General features: G+C 49.0%; 1 non-coding gene and 1 pseudogene across 1 annotated transcript in view; both read left to right on the plus strand.

Moving 5' to 3' along the window:
• Positions 1 to 21729: 21729 nt before the first annotated feature.
• On the plus strand, positions 21730 to 21880 carry LOC122331930 (annotated as a pseudogene).
• A 391-nt stretch (positions 21881 to 22271) lies between these two features.
• Positions 22272 to 22500, plus strand: part of LOC122331975 — a 4047-nt gene continuing 3818 nt past the window's right edge. Inside the window, exon 1 of the ribosomal RNA XR_006248334.1 lies at positions 22272 to 22500. This exon is cut by the window's right edge and continues 3818 nt beyond it. This is a non-coding gene — a ribosomal RNA (28S ribosomal RNA).

The raw sequence follows: 22500 nt of genomic DNA on the forward strand, positions 1-22500 counted from the left end.
GCCTGGATGTTTGGACTTAGGTTTTGAACGCAAAAAAATACCTCCGGGGTGGCGGGGTCGAGTGGGAAAGCGCCCGTGAAGTGGGGCTTAGCGGCCGAGATCGGCTGTGAGATGCGCCTGGATGTTTGGACTTAGGTTTTGAGCGGCAAAAAATACCTCCGGGGTGGCGGTGGTCGAGTGGGAAAGCGTCCGTGAAGTGGGGCTTAGCGCGGCCGAGATCGGCTGTGAGATGCGCCTGGATGTTTGGACTTAGGTTTTGAGCGGCAAAAATACCTCCGGGGTGGCGGTGGTCGAGTGGGAAGCGTCCGTGAAGTGGGGCTTAGCGGCCGAGATCGGCTGTGAGATGCGCCTGGATGTCTGGACTTAGGTTTTGAGCGGCAAAAAATACCTCCGGGGTGGCGGGTCGAGTGAAAGCGCCCGTGAAGTGGGGGCTTAACGCGGCGAGATCGGCTGTGAGATGCGCCTGGATGTCTGGACTTAGGTTTTGAACACTTAAAAATACCTCCGGGGGGTGGCGGTCGAGTGGGAAAGCGCCCGTGAAGTGGGGCTTACCGCGCGGCCGAGATCGGCTGTGAGATGCGCCTGGATGTCTGGACTTAGGTTTTGAACACTTAAAAAATACCTCCGGGGTGGCGGTCGAGTGGGAAAGCGTCCGAGAAGTCGCGCTTAACCCGGCGAGATCGGCTGAAATATGCGCCTGGATGTTTGGACTTAGGTTTTGAGCGAAAAAATTTCCTCCAGGAGGCGGGGTCGAGTGGAAAGCGTCGAGAAGTCGCACTTAACCGGACGAGATCGGCTGAAATATGCGCCTGGATGATTTTCGTTTGAAAATTGCACTAAGTCAACCCGAGGAAAGGTCCGACTTCCATACCCTCCGAGGCTCGAGTCAGGCCGACCGAGAGGCCTCTTCGGCACGATTCAAATTTCACGCGACCCGGAGGTGGCGTTTACCAGAACAACTTTTACATCAACTTTTTTTTTTTTTTTTTTTTTTTTCTCTAAAAACTCTGAAATTCGTGCCCTGCGCGTCGCTGCTTTGAGGCGAGTCTGTGGCGCAGGCCTTTGTAGAAAACATTCATCCAGGGCCTTTAATAAATAAAATCATACCCAAATCTGTGTTATTGTGGCCAGGGGTTAGTCTGTGGCGCAGGCCTTATGGAAAACATTCGCCGAGGGCCTTTATTAAATAAAATCATGCCCAATAAAGAGTTAATGGGTCGGGTTAGTCTGTGGCGCAGGCCTTATAGAAAAACATTTTCCAGGGCCTTTATTAAATAAAATCACGCCCAATAAAGAGTTACTGTGTCGGGTTAGTCTGTGAGGGAGGCAGGCCTTAAAGAAAACTGTCATCAGGGCCTTTATTAAATAAAATCATGCCCATAAGAGTGTTATTATGCAGAGGTTAGTCTGTGGCGCAGGCCTTAAAGAAAACATTTATCCAGGGCCTTTATTAAATAAAATCATGCCCAATAAAGCGTTACTGTGTCGGGTTAGTCTGTGGCGCAGGCCTTATAGAAAACATTTTTCCAGGGCCTTTATTAAATAAAATCATGCCCAATAAAGCGTTACTGTGTCGGGTTAGTCTGTGGCGCAGGCCTTATAGAAAACATTTTCCAGGGCCTTTATTAAGTAAAATCATGCCCAACAAAGAGTTACTGTGTCGGGTTAGTCTGTGGCGCAGGCCTTAAAAGAAAACTGTCATCAGGGCCTTTATTAAATAAAATCATGCCCATAAGAGTGTTATTATGTGAGGGGTTAGTCAGTGAGCGCAGTGCTTATAGAAAACATTTTCCAGGGCCTTTATTAAATAAAATCACGCCCAATAAAGCGTTACTGTGTCGGGTTAGTCTGTGGCGCAGGCCTTATAGAAAAACATTTTCCAGGGCCTTTATTAAATAAAATCACGCCCAATAAAGAGTTACTGTGTCGGGTTAGTCTGTGAGGTAGGCCTTAAAGAAAACTGTCATCAGGGCCTTAATTAAATAAAATCATGCCCATAAGAGTGTTATTATAGCAGGGGTTAGTCAGTGAGCGCAGGCCTTATAGAAAACATTCATCGAGGGCCTTTATTAAATAAAATCATGCCCAATAAAGAGTTACTGTGTCGGGGTCAGTCTGTGGCGCAGGCCTTATAGAAAACATTTTCCAGGGCCTTTATTAAATAAAATCACGCCCAATAAGAGTTACTGTGTCGGGTTAGTCTGTGGCGCAGGCCTTATAGAAAAACATTCATCGAGGGCCTTTATTAAATAAAATCACGCCCAATAAAGCGTTACTGTGTCGGGTTAGTCTGTGAGGGCAGGCCTTATAGAAAAACATTCATCGAGGCCTTTATTAAATAAAATCATGCCCAATAAAGAGTTACTGTGTCGGGTTAGTCTGTGAGGCAGGCCTTATACAAAACATTCATCGAGGGCCTTTATTAAATAAAATCATGCCCAATGAAGAGTTACTGTGTCGGGGTTAGTCTGTGGCGCAGGCCTTATAGAAAACATTCATCCAGGGCCTTTATTAAATACAATCATGCCCAATAAAGCGTTAATGTGTCGGGTTAGTCTGTGGCGCAGGCCTTAAAAAACTGTCATCAGGGCCTTTATTAAATAAAATCATGCCCATAAGGCGTTATTGTGTGCAGGGGTTAGTCAGTGAGCGCAGGGCTTATAGAAACCATTTTTTTCAGGGCCTTTTTAAATACAATCATGCCCAAATATGTGTTATTGTGATGGGGTTAGTCTGTGGCGCAGGCCTAAAGAAAACTGTCATCAGGGCCTTTATTAAATACAATCATGCCCATAAGAGTGTTATTGTGTGAGGTTAGTCTGTGGCGCAGGCCTTAAAGAAAACATTTATCAGGGCCTTTATTAAATAAAATCATGCCCAATAAAGCGTTACTGTGTCGGGTTAGTCTGTGGCGCAGGCCTTATAGAAAACATTTTCCAGGGCCTTTATTAAATAAAATCATGCCCAAATATGTGTTATTGTGATGGGGTTAGTCTGTGAGCGCAGGCCTTAAAGAAAACTGTCATCAGGGCCTTTATTAAATACAATCATGCCCATAAGAGTGTTATTATGCAGGGGTTAGTCTGTGGCGCAGGGCCTAAAGAAAACATTTATCCAGGGCCTTTATTAAATAAAATCATGCCCAATAAAGCGTTACTGTGTCGGGTTAGTCTGTGGCGCAGGCCTTATAGAAAACATTTTTCAGGGCCTTTATTAAATAAAATCATGCCCAAATATGTGTTATTGTGATGGGGTTAGTCTGTGGCGCAGGCCTTAAAGAAAACTGTCATCAGGGCCTTTATTAAATACAATCATGCCCAATAAAGCGTTACTGTGTCGGGTTAGTCTGTGAGCGCAGGCCTTATAGAAAACATTCAATCAGGGCCTTTATTAAATAAAATCATGCCCAAATAAGTGCTATTGTGATGGGGTTAGTCTGTGACCCCAGGCCCTGTGTAAAACTGTCACCCAGGGCCTTTATAGAGTAAAATCATGCCCAATAAGGTTAGGGTTAGGGTTAGGGTTAGGGTTAGGGTTAGGGTTAGGGTTAGGGCTAGGGTTAGGGTTAGGGTTAGGGTTAGGGTTAGGGTTAGGGTTAGGGCTGGGGCTAGGGCTAGGGTTAGGGTTAGGGTTAGGGTTAGGGTTAGGGTTAGGGTTAGGGTTAGGGCTAGGGCTAGGGCTAGGGTTAGGGTTAGGGTTAGGGTTAGGGTTAGGGTTAGGGCTAGGGTTAGGGGTTAGGGTTAGGGTTAGGGTTAGGGTTAGGATTAGGGTTAGGGCTAGGGGTTAGGGTTAGGGTTAGGGTTAGGGTTAGTCTGTGGCTTGGGCCTTATAGAAAACATTCATCAGGGCCTTTATTAAATAAAATCATGCCCAATTAAGTGTTATTGTGATGGGGTTAGTCTGTGAGCGCAGGCCTTATAGAAAACATTCATCCAGGGCCTTTATTAAATAAAATCATGCCCAAATAAGTGTTATTGTGATGGGGTTAGTCTGTGGCGCAGGCCTTATAGAAAACATTCATCCAGGGCCTTTATAGAATAAAATCATGCCCAAATAAATGTTATTGTGATGGGGTTAGTCTTTGAGCGCAGGCCTTATAGAAAACATTCATCAGGGCCTTTATTAAATAAAATCATGCCCAAATAAGTGTTATTGTGATGGGGTTAGTCTGTGGCGCAGGCCTTATAGAAAACATTCATCCAGGGCCTCTATTAAATAAAATCATGCCCAATAAGGTGTTACTGTGTAGGGTTAGTCTGTGGCGCAGGCCCTTTGTAAAACATTCATCAGGGCCTTTATTAAATAATATCATGCCCAAATAAGTGTTATTGTGATGGGGTTAGTCTGTGGCGCAGGCCTTATAGAAAAATTCATCCAGGGCCTTTATAGAATAAAATCATGCCCAAATAAATGTTATTGTGATGGGGTTAGTCTTTGGCGCAGGCCTTATAGAAAACATTCATCAGGGCCTTTAATAAATAAAATCATGCCCACATAAGTGTTATTGTGATGGGGTTAGTCTGTGAGCCTGTGAGCCTTATAGAAAACATTCATCAGGGCCTTTATTAAATAAAATCATGCCCAATAAGGTGTTACTGTGTAGGGTTAGTCTGTGGCGCAGGCCCTTTGTAAAACATTCATCCAGGGCCTTTATTAAATAATATCATGCCCAAATAAGTGTTATTGTGATGGGGTTAGTCTGTGAGCGCAGGCCTTATAGAAAACATTCATCAGGGCCTTTTTAAATAAAATCATGCCCAAATAAGTGTTATTGTGATGGGGTTAGTCTGTGGCTTGAGCCTTATAGAAATCATTCATCCAGGGCCTTTATAGAATAAAATCATGCCCAATAAGGTGTTACTGTGTAGGGCTAGTCTGTGGCGCAGGCCCTTTGTAAAACATTCATCCAGGGCCTTTATTAAATAATATCATGCCCAAATAAGTGTTATTGTGATGGGGTTAGTCTGTGAGCGCAGGCCTTATAGAAAACATTCATCCAGGGCCTTTATTAAATAAAATCATGCCCAAATAAGTGTTATTGTGATGGGGTTAGTCTGTGAGCGCAGGCCTTATAGAAAACATTCATCCAGGGCCTTTATAGAATAAAATCATGCCCAAATAAGTGTTATTGTGATGGGGTTAGTCTGTGAGCGCAGGCCTTATAGAAAACATTCCTCCAGGGCCTTTATTAAATAAAATCATGCCCACATAAGTGTTATTGTGATGGGGTTAGTCTGTGGCGCAGGCCTTATAGAAAACATTCATCAGGGCCTTTTTAAATAAAATCATGCCCAAAAAGTGTTTATGTGATGGGGTTAATCTGTGAGCACAGGCCTTATAGAAATCATTCATCCAGGGCCTTTATTAAATAAAATCATGCCCAAATAAGTGTTTATGTGATGGGGTTAATCTGTGAGCACAGGCCTTATAGAAATCATTCATCCAGGGCCTTTATTAAATAAAATCATGCCCAAATAAGTGTTTATGTGATGGGGTTAATCTGTGAGCACAGGCCTTATAGAAATCATTCATCCAGGGCCTTTATTAAATAAAATCATGCCCAAATAAGTGTTATTGTGATGGGGTTAGTCTGTGAGCGCAGGGCTTATATAGAAAACATTCATCCAGGGCCTTTATAGAATAAAATCATGCCCACATAAGTGTTATTGTGATGGGGTTAGTCTGTGGCGCAGGCCTTATAGAAAACATTCATCCAGGGCCTTTATAGAATAAAATCATGCCCAAATAAGTGTTATTGTGATGGGGTTAGTCTGTGGCGCAGGCCTTATAGAAAACATTCATCCAGGGCCTTTATAGAATAAAATCATGCCCAATAAGGTGTTACTGTGTAGGGTTAGTCTGTGGCGCAGGCCCTTTGTAAAACATTCATCCAGGCGAGAATTAAATAAAGCGATGCCCATTAAAGTGTTACTGCGTTGGGGTTAATGTGTGAGCCCAGGCCCTTTGGAAAATTGAAATCCAGACACGGGGGGTTCGTAAATGTGTGTGTCGAGAAGTGCATACGTAACCGGACTTGATCGGCTGTAGCAGCGCCTGGATGTGTGGACTTAGGTTTTGAGCGGCAAAAAATTTCCTCCAGGAGGCGGGTCGAGTGGGAAAGCGTCGAGAAGTCGCACATAACCCGGCGAGATCGGCTGAAATATGCGCCTGGATGTCTGGACTTAGGTTTTGAAAGCAAAAAATTTCCTCCAGGGTGGCGGGGTCGAGTGGGAAAGCGTCCGAGAAGTCGCACTTAACCGGACGAGATCGGCTGAAATATGCGCCTGGATGATTTTCGTTTGAAAATTGCACTAAGTCAACCAGGGGAAGGTCCGACTTCCATACCCTCCGAGGCTCGAGTCAGGCCGACCGAGAGGCCTCTTCCGGCACGATTCAAATTTCACCGCGACCCGGAGGTGGCGTTTACCAGAACAACTTTTACATCAATTTTTTTTTTTTTTTTTTTTTTTTTTCTCTAAAAACTCTGAAATTCGTGCCCTGCGCGTCGCTGCTAACAGAGGCGAGTCTGTGGCGCAGGCCTTTGTAGAAAACATTCATCAGGGCCTTTAATAAATAAATCATACCCAAATCTGTGTTATTGTGCGGGGTTAGTCTGTGGCGCAGGCCTTATGGAAAACATTCATCGAGGGCCTTTATTAAATAAAATCATGCCCAATAAAGAGTTAATGGGTGGGTTAGTCTGTGGCGCAGGCCTTATAGAAAAACATTTTCCAGGGCCTTTATTAAATAAAATCACGCCCAATAAAGAGTTACTGTGTCGGGTTAGTCTGTGAGGGCAGGCCTTAAGAAAACTGTCATCAGGGCCTTTATTAAATAAAATCATGCCCATAAGAGCGTTATTATATGGGGTTAGTCAGTGAGCGCAGGGCTTATAGAAACCATTTTTCCAGGGCCTTTTTAAATACAATCATGCCCAATAAAGCGTTACTGTGTCGGGTTAGTCTGTGGCGCAGGCCTTATAGAAAACATTTTCCAGGGCCTTTATTAAGTAAAATCATGCCCAACAAAGAGTTACTGTGTCGGGTTAGTCTGTGAGCGCAGGCCTTATAGAAAACATTTTTCCAGGGCCTTTATTAAATAAAATCATGCCCAAATATGTGTTATTGTGATGGGGTTAGTCTGTGGCGCAGGCCTTAAAGAAAACTGTCATCAGGGCCTTTATTAAATACAATCATGCCCATAAGAGTGTTATTATTATGCAGGGGTTAGTCTGTGGCGCAGGCCTTAAAGAAAACATTTATCCAGGGCCTTTATTAAATAAAATCATGCCCAATAAAGCGTTACTGTGTCGGGTTAGTCTGTGGCGCAGGCCTTATAGAAAACATTTTCCAGGGCCTTTATTAAATAAAATCATGCCCAAATATGTGTTATTGTGATGGGGTTAGTCTGTGGCGCAGGCCTTAAAGAAAACTGTCATCAGGGCCTTTATTAAATACAATCATGCCCATAAAGTGTTATTTAGCATGGGGTTAGTCTGTGGCGCAGGCCTTAAAGAAAACATTTATCCAGGGCCTTTATTAAATAAAATCATGCCCAAATAAGTGCTATTGTGATGGGGTTAGTCTGTGACCCCAGGCCCTGTGTAAAACTGTCACCCAGGGCCTTTATAGAGTAAAATCATGCCCAATAAGGTTAGGGTTAGGGTTAGGGTTAGGGTTAGGGTTAGGGTTAGGGCTAGGGTTAGGGTTAGGGTTAGGGTTAGGGTTAGGGTTAGGGTTAGGGGTTGGGGTTAGGGCTGGGGCTGGGGCTGGGGTTAGGGTTAGGGTTAGGGTTAGGGTTAGGGTTAGGGTTAGGGTTAGGGCTAGGGCTAGGGCTGGGGTTAGGGGTTAGGGTTAGGGTTAGGGTTAGGGTTAGGGCTAGGGTTAGGGTTAGGGTTAGGGTTAGGGTTAGGATTAGGGTTAGGGCTAGGGTTAGGGTTAGGGTTAGGGTTAGGGTTAGTCTGTGGCGCTTGGGCCTTATAGAAAACATTCATCAGGGCCTTTATTAAATAAAATCATGCCCAATTAAGTGTTATTGTGATGGGGTTAGTCTGTGGCGCAGGCCTTATAGAAAACATTCATCCAGGGCCTTTATAGAATAAAATCATGCCCAAATAAATGTTATTGTGATGGGGTTAGTCTTTGGCGCAGGCCTTATAGAAAACATTCATCCAGGGCCTTTATTAAATAAAATCATGCCCAAATAAGTGTTATTGTGATGGGGTTAGTCTGTGGCGCAGGCCTTATAGAAAACATTCATCAGGGCCTCTATTAAATAAAATCATGCCCAATAAGGTGTTACTGTGTAGGGTTAGTCTGTGGCGCAGGCCCTTTGTAAAACATTCATCCAGGGCCTTTATTAAATAATATCATGCCCAAATAAGTGTTATTGTGATGGGGTTAGTCTGTGAGCGCAGGCCTTATAGAAAACATTCATCAGGGCCTTTATTAAATAAAATCATGCCCAAATAAGTGTTATTGTGATGGGGTTAGTCTGTGAGCGCAGGCCTTATAGAAAACATTCATCCAGGGCCTTTATAGAATAAAATCATGCCCAAATAAGTGTTATTGTGATGGGGTTAGTCTGTGGCGCAGGCCTTATAGAAAACATTCCTCCAGGGCCTTTATTAAATAAAATCATGCCCACATAAGTGTTATTGTGATGGGGTTAGTCTGTGGCGCAGGCCTTATAGAAAACATTCATCCAGGGCCTTTATTAAATAAAATCATGCCCAAATAAGTGTTTATGTGATGGGGTTAATCTGTGAGCTCAGGCCTTATAGAAATCATTCATCCAGGGCCTTTATTAAATAAAATCATGCCCAAATAAGTGTTATTGTGATGGGGTTAGTCTGTGGCGCAGGCCTTATAGAAAACATTCATCAGGGCCTTTTTAAATAAAATCATGCCCAAAAAGTGTTTATGTGATGGGGTTAATCTGTGAGCACAGGGCTTATATAGAAAACATTCATCCAGGGCCTTTATTAAATAAAATCATGCCCAAATAAGTGTTATTGTGATGGGGTTAGTCTGTGAGCGCAGGCCTTATAGAAAACATTCATCAGGGCCTTTTTAAATAAAATCATGCCCAAATAAGTGTTTATGTGATGGGGTTAATCTGTGAGCACAGGCCTTATAGAAATCATTCATCCAGGGCCTTTATTAAATAAAATCATGCCCAAATAAGTGTTTATGTGATGGGGTTAATCTGTGAGCACAGGCCTTATAGAAATCATTCATCAGGGCCTTTATTAAATAAAATCATGCCCACATAAGTGTTATTGTGATGGGGTTAGTCTGTGAGCGCAGGCCTTATAGAAAACATTCATCAGGGCCTTTTTAAATAAAATCATGCCCAAAAAGTGTTTATGTGATGGGGTTAATCTGTGAGCACAGGGCTTATATAGAAAACATTCATCCAGGGCCTTTATTAAATAAAATCATGCCCAAATAAGTGTTATTGTGATGGGGTTAGTCTGTGGCGCAGGCCTTATAGAAAACATTCATCCAGGGCGAGAATGAAATAAAGCGATGCCCATTAAAGTGTTACTGCGTTGGGGTTAATGTGTGAGCCCAGGCCCTTTGGAAAATTGAAATCCAGACACGGGGTTCGTAAATGTGTGTGTCCGAGAAGTCGCTCTTAACCCGGCCTTGATCGGCTGTAGCAGCGCCTGGATGTCTGGGCGTGGGTTTTGAGCGGCAAAAAATCCTCCAGGGTGGAGGGTCGAGTGGGAAAGCGTCGAGAAGTCGCACTTAACCCGGCCGAGATCGGCTGAATTATGCGCCTGGATGTCTGGACTTAGGTTTTGAGCGGCAAAAAATACCTCCAGGGTGGAGGGTCGAGTGGGAAAGCGTCCGAGAAGTCGCACTTAACCCGGCGAGATCGTCTGAAATATGCGCCTGGATGTTTGGACTTAGGTTTTGAAAGCAAAAAAATCCTCCAGGGTGGCGGGAAGTCGAGTGGGGAAGCGTCCGGGAAGTCGCACTTAACCCGGCGAGATCGTCTGAAATATGCGCCTGGATGTTTGGACTTAGGTTTTGAAAGCAAAAAAAATCCTCCAGGGTGGCGAAGTCGAGTGGGAAAGCGTCCGGGAAGTCGCACTTAACCGGCCGAGATCGTCTGAAATATGCGCCTGGATGTTTGGACTTAGGTTTTGAAAGCAAAAAATTTCCTCCAGGGCGGCGAAGTCGAGTGGGAAAGCGTCGAGAAGTCGCGCTTAACCGGCCGAGATCGTCTGAAATATGCGCCTGGATGTTTGGACTTAGGTTTTGAAAGCAAAAAAATCCTCCAGGGTGGCGGGGTCGAGTGGGGAAGCGTCCGGGAAGTCGCACTTAACCCGGCCGAGATCGTCTGAAATATGCGCCTGGATGTTTGGACTTAGGTTTTGAAAGAAAAAAAAAAATCCTCCAGGGTGGTGGAAGTCGAGTGGGAAAGCGTCGGAAGTCGCACTTAACCCGGCCGAGATCGTCTGAAATATGCGCCTGGATGTTTGGACTTAGGTTTTGAAAGCAAAAAAATTTCCTCCAGGGCGGCGGAGAGTCGAGTGGGAAAGCGTCGAGAAGTCGCACTTAACCCGGCCGAGATCGGCTGAAATATGCGCCTGGATGTTTGGACTTAGGTTTTGAAAGCAAAAAAATCCTCCAGGGTGGAGGGTCGAGTGGGAAAGCGTCGAGAAGTCGCACTTAACCGGCCGAGATCGGCTGGATGAAGCGCCTGGATGTCTGGACTTAGGTTTTGAAAGCAAAAAATTTCCTCCAGGAGGCGGGAGTCGAGTGGGAAAGCGTCCGAGAAGTCGCACTTAACCCGGCTGAGATCGGCTGAAATATGCGCCTGGATGTTTGGACTTAGGTTTTGAGCGAAAAAATTTCCTCCAGGAGGCGGTCGAGTGGGAAAGCGTCGAGAAGTCGCACTTAACCCGGCCGAGATCGGCTGAAATATGCGCCTGGATGTTTGGACTTAGGTTTTGAGCGAAAAAATTTCCTCCAGGAGGCGGGTCGAGTGGGAAAGCGTCGAGAAGTCGCACTTAACCCGGCGAGATCGGCTGAAATATGCGCCTGGATGTTTGGACTTAGGTTTTGAACGAAAAAAAATTTCCTCCAGGGGAGGCGGGTCGAGTGGGAAAGCGTCGAGAAGTCGCACTTAACCCGGCCGAGATCGGCTGAAATATGCGCCTGGATGTTTGGACTTAGGTTTTGAGCGAAAAAATTTCCTCCAGGAGGCCGGTCAGTGGGAAAGCGTCGAGAAGTCGCACTTAACCCGGCCGAGATCGGCTGAAATATGCGCCTGGATGTTTGGACTTAGGTTTTGAGCGAAAAAAATTTCCTCCAGGAGGCCGGGGTCGAGTGGGAAAGCGTCCGAGAAGTCGCACTTAACCCGGACGAGATCGGCTGAAATATGCGCCTGGATGATTTTCGTTTCGAAAATTGCACTAAGTCCAACTTCGGGGAAAGGTCCGACTTCCATACCCTCCGAGGCTCGAGTCAGGCCGACCGAGGCCTCTTCCGGGCACGATTCAAATTTCACCGCGACCCCGGAGGTGGCCGTTTACCAGGAGCAACTTTTACATCAACTTTAATTTTTTTTTTTTTTTTTTTTCTCTAAAAACTCTGAAATTCGTGCCCTGCGCGTCGCTGCTTTGAGGGCGAGTCTGTGAGCGCAGGCCTTTGTGAAAACATTCATCAGGGCCTTTAATAAATAAAATCATACCCAAATCTGTGTTATTGTAGCGGGGTTAGTCTGTGGCGCAGGCCTTATGGAAAACATTCATCGAGGGCCTTTATTAAATAAAATCATGCCCAATAAAGAGTTAATGGGTGGGTTAGTCTGTGGGCGCAGGCCTTATAGAAAAACATTTTCCAGGGCCTTTATTAAATAAAATCACGCCCAATAAAGAGTTACTGTGTCGGGTTAGTCTGTGAGGGCAGGCCTTAAAGAAAACTGTCATCAGGGCCTTTATTAAATAAAATCATGCCCATAAGAGCGTTATTATGCAGAGGGTTAGTCAGTGAGCGCAGGGCTTATAGAAACCATTTTTCCAGGGCCTTTTTAAATACAATCATGCCCAATAAAGCGTTACTGTGTCGGGTTAGTCTGTGGCGCAGGCCTTATAGAAAACATTTTCCAGGGCCTTTATTAAGTAAAATCATGCCCAACAAAGAGTTACTGTGTCGGGTTAGTCTGTGGCGCAGGCCTTATAGAAAACATTTTTCCAGGGCCTTTATTAAATAAAATCATGCCCAAATATGTGTTATTGTGATGGGGTTAGTCTGTGGCGCAGGCCTTAAAGAAAACTGTCATCAGGGCCTTTATTAAATACAATCATGCCCATAAGAGTGTTATTTGTGCGGGGTTAGTCTGTGAGCGCAGGCCTTAAAGAAAACATTTATCCAGGGCCTTTATTAAATAAAATCATGCCCAATAAAGCGTTACTGTGTCGGGTTAGTCTGTGGCGCAGGCCTTATAGAAAACATTTTCCAGGGCCTTTATTAAATAAAATCATGCCCAAATATGTGTTATTGTGATGGGGTTAGTCTGTGAGCGCAGGCCTTAAAGAAAACTGTCATCAGGGCCTTTATTAAATACAATCATGCCCATAAGAGTGTTATTATGTGCAGAGGTTAGTCTGTGAGCGCAGGCCTTAAAGAAAACATTTATCAGGGCCTTTATTAAATAAAATCATGCCCAAATAAGTGCTATTGTGATGGGGTTAGTCTGTGACCCCAGGCCCTGTGTAAAACTGTCACCCAGGGCCTTTATAGAGTAAATCATGCCCAATAAGGGTTAGGGTTAGGGTTAGGGGTTAGGGTTAGGGTTAGGGTTAGGGTTAGGGTTAGGGTTAGGGTTAGGGTTAGGGTTAGGGGTTGGGGTTAGGGTTAGGGTTAGGGTTAGGGTTAGGGTTAGGGTTAGGGGGTTAGGGCTAGGGCTGGGGGCTAGGGTTAGGGGGGTTAATAAAAGGGTTAGGGTTAGGGTTAGGGTTAGGGTTAGGGTTAGGGTTAGGAGGTTAGGGTTAGGGCTAGGGTTAGGGTTAGGGTTAGGGTTAGGGTTAGGGTTAGGGTTAGGGCCTTTATTAAATTATGGGTTAAGTGAGGTTTGTGATGGGGTTAGTCTGTAGCGCAGGCCTTATAGTTAGGGGTTAGGGCCCAAATAAAGGTTATTGTTAGGGGGTTAGTCTTGAGCGCAGGCCTTATAGAAAACATTCATCCAGGGCCTTTATTAAATAAAATCATGCCCAATTAAGTTATTGTGATGGGGTTAGTCTGTGGCGCAGGCCTTAGAAAACATTCATCCAGGGGGTTAGTCTGTGTTAGTCTGTGGCAGGGCCTTATAGAAAACATTCATCAGGGCCTTTATTAAATAAAATCATGCCCAATTAAGTGTTATTGTGATGGGGTTAGTCTGTGCAGGCGCAGGCCTTATAGAAAACATTCATCCAGGGCCTTTATAGAATAAAATCATGCCCAAATAAATGTTATTGTGATGGGGTTAGTCTGTGGCGCAGGCCTTATAGAAAACATTCATCCAGGGCCTTTATTAAATAAAATCATGCCCAAATAAGTGTTATTGTGATGGGGTTAGTCTGTGAGCGCAGGCCTTATAGAAAACATTCATCCAGGGCCTCTATTAAATAAAATCATGCCCAAATAAGGTGTTACTGTGTGGGGTTAGTCTGTGAGCGCAGCCCTTTGTAAAACATTCATCCAGGGCCTTTATTAAATAATATCATGCCCAAATAAGTGTTATTGTGATGGGGTTAGTCTGTGGCGCAGGCCTTATAGAAAACATTCATCCAGGGCCTTTATTAAATAAAATCATGCCCAAATAAGTGTTATTGTGATGGGGTTAGTCTGTGGCGCAGGCCTTATAGAAAACATTCATCAGGGCCTTTATAGAATAAAATCATGCCCAAATAAGTGTTATTGTGATGGGGTTAGTCTGTGAGCGCAGGCCTTATAGAAAACATTCCTCCAGGGCCTTTATTAAATAAAATCATGCCCACATAAGTGTTATTGTGATGGGTGGGGTTAGTCTGTGAGCGCAGGCCTTATAGAAAACATTCATCCAGGGCCTTTATTAAATAAAATCATGCCCAAATAAGTGTTTATGTGATGGGGTTAATCTGTGAGCTCAGGCCTTATAGAAATCATTCATCCAGGGCCTTTATTAAATAAAATCATGCCCAAATAAGTGTTATTGTGATGGGGTTAGTCTGTGGCGCAGGCCTTATAGAAAACATTCATCCAGGGCCTTTTTAAATAAAATCATGCCCAAAAAGTGTTTATGTGATGGGGTTAATCTGTGAGCACAGGGCTTATATAGAAAACATTCATCCAGGGCCTTTATTAAATAAAATCATGCCCAAATAAGTGTTATTGTGATGGGGTTAGTCTGTGAGCGCAGGCCTTATAGAAAACATTCATCAGGGCCTTTTTAAATAAAATCATGCCCAAATAAGTGTTTATGTGATGGGGTTAATCTGTGAGCACAGGCCTTATAGAAATCATTCATCCAGGGCCTTTATTAAATAAAATCATGCCCAAATAAGTGTTTATGTGATGGGGTTAATCTGTGAGCACAGGCCTTATAGAAATCATTCATCCAGGGCCTTTATTAAATAAAATCATGCCCACATAAGTGTTATTGTGATGGGGTTAGTCTGTGAGCGCAGGCCTTATAGAAAACATTCATCAGGGCCTTTTTAAATAAAATCATGCCCAAAAAGTGTTTATGTGATGGGGTTAATCTGTGAGCACAGGGCTTATATAGAAAACATTCATCAGGGCCTTTATTAAATAAAATCATGCCCAAATAAGTGTTATTGTGATGGGGTTAGTCTGTGGCGCAGGCCTTATAGAAAACATTCATCCAGGGCGAGAATGAAATAAAGCGATGCCCATTAAAGTGTTACTGCGTTGGGGTTAATGTGTGAGCCCAGGCCCTTTGGAAAATTGAAATCCAGACACGGGGTTAAGTAAATGTGTGTGTCGAGAAGTCGCTCTTAACCCGGCCTTGATCGGCTGTAGCAGCGCCTGGATGTCTGGGCGTAGGTTTTGAGCGGCAAAAAAATCCTCCAGGGTGGAGGGTCGAGTGGAAAGCGTCCGAGAAGTCGCACTTAACCCGGCCGAGATCGGCTGAATTATGCGCCTGGATGTCTGGACTTAGGTTTTGAGCGGCAAAAATACCTCCAGGGTGGAGGGTCGAGTGGGAAAAGCGTCCGAGAAGTCGCACTTAACCCGGCGAGATCGTCTGAAATATGCGCCTGGATGTTTGGACTTAGGTTTTGAAAGCAAAAAAATCCTCCAGGGTGGCGAAGTCGAGTGGGAAAGCGTCGGGAAGTCGCGCTTAACCCGGCCGAGATCGTCTGAAATATGCGCCTGGATGTTTGGACTTAGGTTTTGAAAGCAAAAAAATCCTCCAGGGTGGCGGAAGTCGAGTGGGAAAGCGTCCGGGAAGTCGCACTTAACCGGCCGAGATCGTCTGAAATATGCGCCTGGATGTTTGGACTTAGGTTTTGAAAGCAAAAAATTTCCTCCAGGGCGGCGAAGTCGAGTGGGAAAGCGTCCGAGAAGTCGCATAAACCGGCCGAGATCGTCTGAAATATGCGCCTGGATGTTTGGACTTAGGTTTTGAAAGCAAAAAAATCCTCCAGGGTGGCGGGGTCGAGTGGGAAAGCGTCGGGAAGTCGCACTTAACCCGGCGAGATCGTCTGAAATATGCGCCTGGATGTTTGGACTTAGGTTTTGAAAGCAAAAAAATCCTCCAGGGTGGCGAAGTCGAGTGGGAAAGCGTCGGGAAGTCGCACTTAACCGGCCGAGATCGTCTGAAATATGCGCCTGGATGTTTGGACTTAGGTTTTGAAAGCAAAAAATTTCCTCCAGGGCCGGCGGAAGTCGAGTGGGAAGCGTCGAGAAGTCGCGCATAACCCGGCCGAGATCGTCTGAAATATGCGCCTGGATGTTTGGACTTAGGTTTTGAAAGCAAAAAAATCCTCCAGGGTGGCGAGAAGTCGGTGGGAAAGCGTCGGGAAGTCGCACTTAACCCGGCCGAGATCGTCTGAAATATGCGCCTGGATGTTTGGACTTAGGTTTTGAAAGCAAAAAATTTCCTCAGGGGCGGCGAAGTCGAGTGGGAAAGCGTCCGAGAAGTCGCACTTAACCGGCCGAGATCGTCTGAAATATGCGCCTGGATGTTTGGACTTAGGTTTTGAAAGCAAAAAAATCCTCCAGGGTGGCGAAGTCGAGTGGGAAAGCGTCCGGGAAGTCGCACTTAACCCGGCCGAGATCGTCTGAAATATGCGCCTGGATGTTTGGACTTAGGTTTTGAAAGCAAAAAATTTCCTCCAGGGTGGCGAAGTCGAGTGGGAAAGCGTCCGAGAAGTCGCACTTAACCCGGCCGAGATCGTCTGAAATATGCGCCTGGATGTTTGGACTTAGGTTTTGAAAGCAAAAAAATCCTCCAGGGTGGCGAAGTCGAGTGGGAAAGCGTCGGGAAGTCGCACTTAACCGGCGAGATAAATCGTCTGAAATATGCGCCTGGATGTTTGGACTTAGGTTTTGAAAGCAAAAAAAATCCTCCAGGGTGGCGAAAGTCGAGTGGGAAAGCGTCGAGAAGTCGCACTTAACCGGCCGAGATCGGCTGGATGAAGCGCCTGGATGTCTGGACTTAGGTTTTGAAAGCAAAAAAATTTCCTCCAGGGCGGCGGAAGTCGAGTGGGAAAGCGTCGGGAAGGCGCACTTAACCGGACTCGATCGGTCGGATGAAGCGCCTGGATGTTTGGACTTAGGTTTTGAGCGAAAAAAATTTCCTCCAGGGCGGCGAAGTCGAGTGGGAAAGCGTCGGGAAGGCGCACTTAACCGGACTCGATCGGTCGGATGAAAGCGCCTGGATGTTTGGACTTAGGTTTTGAGCGAAAAAAAAATTTCCTCCAGGGCGGCGAAGTCGAGTGGGAAAAGCGTCGGGAAGCGCGCTTAACCGGACTCGATCGGTCGGATGAAGCGCCTGGATGTTTGGACTTAGGTTTTGAGCGAAAAAAAAATTCCTCCAGGGCGGCGAAGTCGAGTGGGAAAGCGTCGGGAAGGCGCGCATAACCGGACTCGATCGGTCGGATGAAGCGCCTGGATGTTTGGACTTAGGTTTTGAGCGCAAAAAATTTCCTCCAGGGCGGCGGCGAAGTCGAGTGGGAAAGCGTCGGGAAAGCGCATAACCGGACTCGATCGGTCGGATGAAGCGCCTGGATGTTTGGACTTAGGTTTTGAGCATAAAAAAATTTCCTCCAGGGCGGCGGGAAGTCGAGTGGGAAAGCGTCGGGAAAGCGCGCTTAACGGACTCGATCGGTCGGATGAAGCGCCTGGATGTTTGGACTTAGGTTTTGAGCGAAAAAATTCCTCCAGGGCGGCGGGAGTCGATTGGGAAAGCGTCGGGAAGGCGCATAACCGGACTCGATCGGTCGGATGAAGCGCCTGGATGATTTTCGTTTGAAAATTGCACTAAGTCAACCGAGGAAAGGTCCGACTTCCACCCTCCGAGGCTCGAGTCAGGCCGACCGAGAGGCCTCCTCCGGGCATGATTCAAATTTTCCCGCGACCCTGGAGGTGGCGTTTACACAGAACAACTTTTACATGGGTACGATTTCGGTGAGCAGCGTGTTTTGTGGACTTAGTCTCTGGCGAAAAAAAGTCGAAAAAGCGACTAAGTCCATATCGACTTAGGTTTTGAGCGCCAATCTTTCTGAAGCTCGGGCGAGGAGCTATCGAGCGCTTCACCTGAAACACGGACACAGGCGCCCGAGAGAAGGGCGTTCGGCGGCGGCGTCCCCCTCGGCCCAGCGTGATCGATTGGAGCGCGGCGCGCCTAGCCTAGAGACCCCACCGGCCAGCCCGCTGCCGCTATAAATCGGGAGTGCCTGGCAGAACACGGCGTGCAATGGGTTTACGTTTGGGCTTTGACAGCACGCCGCGCCGGGCAATTTGGGCGTTCGTTACGAGCAGGCCCCCTCAGCCCGAGGAAGCGCCGAACCCCGAGGGGGAGGCCTGAAGCGGCGGTCAGGCGCGAGAGTCCGTCACGGCGGGCGTGGAGGGCAGAAACGCGGCAGCGTCCGGCGGCGCGGCGGCGGTACCCCCCGTCCCGTGAAACACACTTTTCGGCGTCGGCGCGATCCCAGCGGCCACCCACCCCAGCAGCGCGCCCCCGCCGAGAAAGGTTCGAGCAGCGCGTCGCCCTATGGCGGCGGTCTTAGCCGAGGTCAGCGGGGTCTGCCCAGGCCCCCTCCTCAGGCGGACTGAGACCGTGTGTGAAGAGCAAGCAGCGCCGGCGTCGGTTGGTCCCCTCGACCCACAGGGGTTACCTGGTTGATCCTGCCAGTAACATATGCTTGTCTCAAAGATTAAGCCATGCAGGTCTAAGTGCACGGCGGTACAGTGAAACTGCGAATGGCTCATTAAATCAGTTATGGTCCCTTTGATCGCTCCACCCGGTACTTGGATAACTGTGGCAATTCCAGAGCTAATACATGCAAGCAGCGCCCGACCGGGCGGCCGCCTCTCCTCGCGGGGCGGGAGGCTAAGGCAGCGTGCATTTATCAGATCCAAAACCCATCCGGGCCCCGGCGATCCGTCCTCGGACCGGTACCTTTGGTGACTCTAGATAACCTCGGGCGATCGCTCGCCCTTCGCGGCGGCGGCGATTCATTCAGTGTCTGCCCTATCAACTTTCGATGGTACATCAGGCGCCTACCATGGTGACCACGGGTGGCGGGGAATCAGGGTTCGATTCGGAGAGGAGCCTGAGAAAGCGGCTACCACATCCAAGGAAGGCAGCAGGCGCGCAAATTACCCATTTCCGACTCGGAGAGGTAGTGGCGAAAAATAACAATACAGGTCTCTTTCGAGGCCCTGTAATTGGAATGGCGTATCTTAAACACATGGCGAGGACCCATTGGAGGGCAAGTCTGGTGCCAGCAGCGCGGTAATTCCAGCTCAATAGCGTATATTAAAGTTGCTGCAGTTAAAAAGCTCGTAGTTGGATCTCGGGATCTGGCTGGCGGTCGCCGAGGCGGCGAGCCACCGCCCGTCCCAGGTCCCTGCCTCGGCGCCCCGGATGCCCTTGGCTGGGTGTCGGTCGAGGAACAAAGCGTTTACTTTGAAAAAATTAGAGTGTTCAAAGCAGGCGGCGTCGCCGCTGAATACCGCAGCTAGGAATAATGGAATAGGACTCGGTTCTATTTTGTGGGTTTCTGGAACCGGAGCCATGATTAAGAGGGCGGCGGGGCATTCGTATTGCGCGCTAGAGGTGAAATTCTTGGACGGCGCAAGGCGGACGAAAGCGAAAGCATTTGCCAAGAATGTTTTCATTAATCAGAAACGAAAGTCGGAGGTTGAAGACGATCAGATACCGTCGTAGTTCCGACCGTAAACGATGCCGACCCGCGATCCGGCGGCGTTATTCCCATGACCCGCCGGGCAGCGTGCGGGAAACCACGAGTCTTTGGGTTCCGGGGGGAGTATGGTTGCAAAGCTGAAACTTAAAGGAATTGACGGAAGGGCACCACCAGGAGTGGAGCCTGCGGCTTAATTTGACTCAACACGGGAAACCTCACCCGGCCCGGACACGGAAAGGATTGACAGATTGATAGCTCTTTCTCGATTCTGTGGGTGGTGGTGCATGGCCGTTCTTAGTTGGTGGAGCGATTTGTCTGGTTCATTCCGATAACGAACGAGACTCCGGCTTGCTAAATAGTGGCGCGGCCACTTGGGTCGGCGTCAAAAACTTCTTAGAGGGACAAGTGGCGTTCAGCCACGCGAGATGGAGCAATAACAGGTCTGTGATGCCCTTAGATGTCGGGGCTGCCGCGCGCGCCACAATGGGCGGATCAGCGTGTGTCTACCCTGCGCCGAGAGCGCGGGTAACCGCTGAACCCGCTCGTGATCGGGACTGGGGATTGAAACTATTTCCCATCAACGAGGAATTCCCAGTAAGCGCGGGTCATAAGCTCGCGTTGATTAAGTCCCTGCCCTTTGTACACACCGCCCGTCGCTACTACCGATTGGATGGTTTAGTGAGGTCCTCGGACCGGCCCCGCCGGGGCCCCTCGCGGGGCTCTGGCGGGCGCCGGGAAGACGATCAAACTTGACTATCTAGAGAAGTAAAAGTCGTAACAAGGTTTCCGTAGGTGAACCTGCGGAAGGATCGTGCTCGGCCCGGCCCGATCAAGCGAAACCGCCCGGGCGAGGCCTAGCCCACCTCCCCCCCGTCTCAAGCTCCGGGTGCGCGGCAGAGGCCGGCGGCTCCGGCGCGGCCTCTCCCCTCCGGAGCACCGAAAGCGAAAGCGCAGAGCGCGATAAGAAAAAAAAAGGGAACTTGACTGTCGCTGCACTCGGCGGCCCCCCGCTTTCCAGCGGCGGGGGGCTGAGCCGGGGCCCTGGCGAGTACCCGCCGCGGCCTCGGGACCGTGGGTTCAAAGTCTCCTCCCGCGAAGGAGAGCGCCCGTCGGGGTAAAAAACCTCTATCCTATTTTACTCTATGATCCAGCGGCCGTGGCCCGAGAGGTCTGCCGCTCAAAAACCCAAGACGGCAAAAGAACCGCACAAAAACCTAAGACGAAGCGGAGAGAGATCGCGAGAAGAGCGCCGTTCCCCTGGGAGGCAGCGCACCTCCCGCGGAGAGCTTGAGCAACCTACGCGGCGCCCATGACTGTCGCTGCACTCGGCGGGCCCCCCTGCTTTCCAGCGGCGGGGGCGAGCGAGGCCCTGGCGGTACCGCCGCGGCCTCCGGGACCGTGGGTTCAAAGTCTCCTCCGCGAAGGAGGAGGCGCCCGTCGGGTAAAAAAACCTCTATCCTATTTTACTCTATGATCCAGCGGCCGTGGCCGAGAGGTCTGCCGCTCAAAAACCCCAAAGCGGCAAAAGAACGCACAAAAACCTAAGGCGAGAGAGAGAGAGAGAGAGAGAACTTGACTGTCGCTGCACTCGGCGGGCCCCTGCTTTCCAGCGGCGGGGCGAGCGAGGACCCTGGCAGTACCATACGGCCTCGGGACCGTGGGTTCAAAGTCTCCTCCAGCGAAGGAGGCGCCCGTCGAGGGTAAAAAAACCTCTATCCTATTTTACTCTATGATCCAGCGGCCGTGGCCGAGAGGTCTGCAGCGCAAAAACCCAAAGCGGCAAAAGAACCGCACAAAAACCTAAGGCGGAGAGAGAGAGATCGAGAGAACTTGACTGTCGCTGCACTCGGCGGAGCCCCTGCTTTCAGCGGCGGGGGCGAGCGAGAACCCTGGCGGTACCCATACGGCCTCGGGACCGTGGGTTCAAAGTCTCCTCCCGCGAAGGAGGCGCCCGTCGGGTAAAAAACCTCTATCCTATTTTACTCTATGTTCCAGCGGCCGTGGCCGAGAGGTCTGCCGCTCAAACATCAAGGCGGCAAAAGAACCGCACAAAAACCTAAGGCGAAGCGGAGAGGATCCGCGAGAAGAGCGCCGTTCCCCTGGGAGGCAGCGCACCTCGCGCGGAGCTTGAGCAACCTACGCGGCGCCCCACCCCCTTGGCACGGGGTGGGGGCGAACATGAGCCTCTGAAAGACTTTGCTTTGCCAACCCCGGCGGGTACCCAGCAGGCCGCCGGGACCGTGGGTTGAAGTCCCCCTCGCGCGGGCGCCCGTCGAGAGCGACCCCCTTTGTATTTTGAACCCACACAAGCCTGTGCAGTTCGGCCTCGCCTCGGGCGCTAAACTCAAGCGCAATGCGACTCTTAGCGGTGGATCACTCGGCGGCTCGTGCGTCGATGAAAAGCGCAGCCAGCTGCGAGAACTAATGTGAATTGCAGGACACATCGATCATCGACGCCCGAGCGCGCTGCGGCCCGGGTCCGTCCGGGCCACGCCTGTCTGGTCGCTTTCCCATCGATCGGGACCTCCGGGTCCCGCGGCTGGGGCGTCGCAGGGGGCTTCCGCTCCCCTCCGTCCTCCCAAGTGCGAACCGCCACGGGCATCGCCTCCTCGGCGGGAGTCGGCGCTTCCTCCGGCTTCCCCTCCACGAGGAGGTCGGCGTCCCCCAGGCGTCTGGGACGGCGGCGTCCTCCTCTCGGCGGCTTCGGTGGGTGTCTGCCACCTCCGTCGCCGCCGGCGTGGACCCCGGCTCCCTCCGCCCCTCGGGCGCTCCGTGCGTAGCGGAGGGTTCGCGCTCCGTCTCTCGCCCCCTCGGCGCCCTGCCCGGCGCGCGACGAGACCTGTTCAGGCCAGCCCGCGCAGCAGCAGCAGCGGCGGCGCTCCTAACCATATCCGACAAGCGACCTCAGATCAGGCGAGGCGACCGCTGAATTTAAGCATATTACTAAAGCGGAGGAAAAACTAACAAGGATTCCCTCAGTAGCGGCGGCGAAGAGGAAGAGCCCAGCGCCGAATCCGCCCGGGCCACGGCGGCGAGGACATGTGGCGTACAGAAGGCCGTTCTCTCTCGGCGCGGTCGGGGCCCAAGTCCTTCTGATGGAGGCTTAGCCGTGGGCGGTGTGAGGCGGT

This window comes from Puntigrus tetrazona, unplaced genomic scaffold (assembly GCF_018831695.1).
Source record: "Puntigrus tetrazona isolate hp1 unplaced genomic scaffold, ASM1883169v1 S000000003, whole genome shotgun sequence".
Lineage (NCBI taxonomy): Eukaryota > Metazoa > Chordata > Actinopteri > Cypriniformes > Cyprinidae > Puntigrus > Puntigrus tetrazona.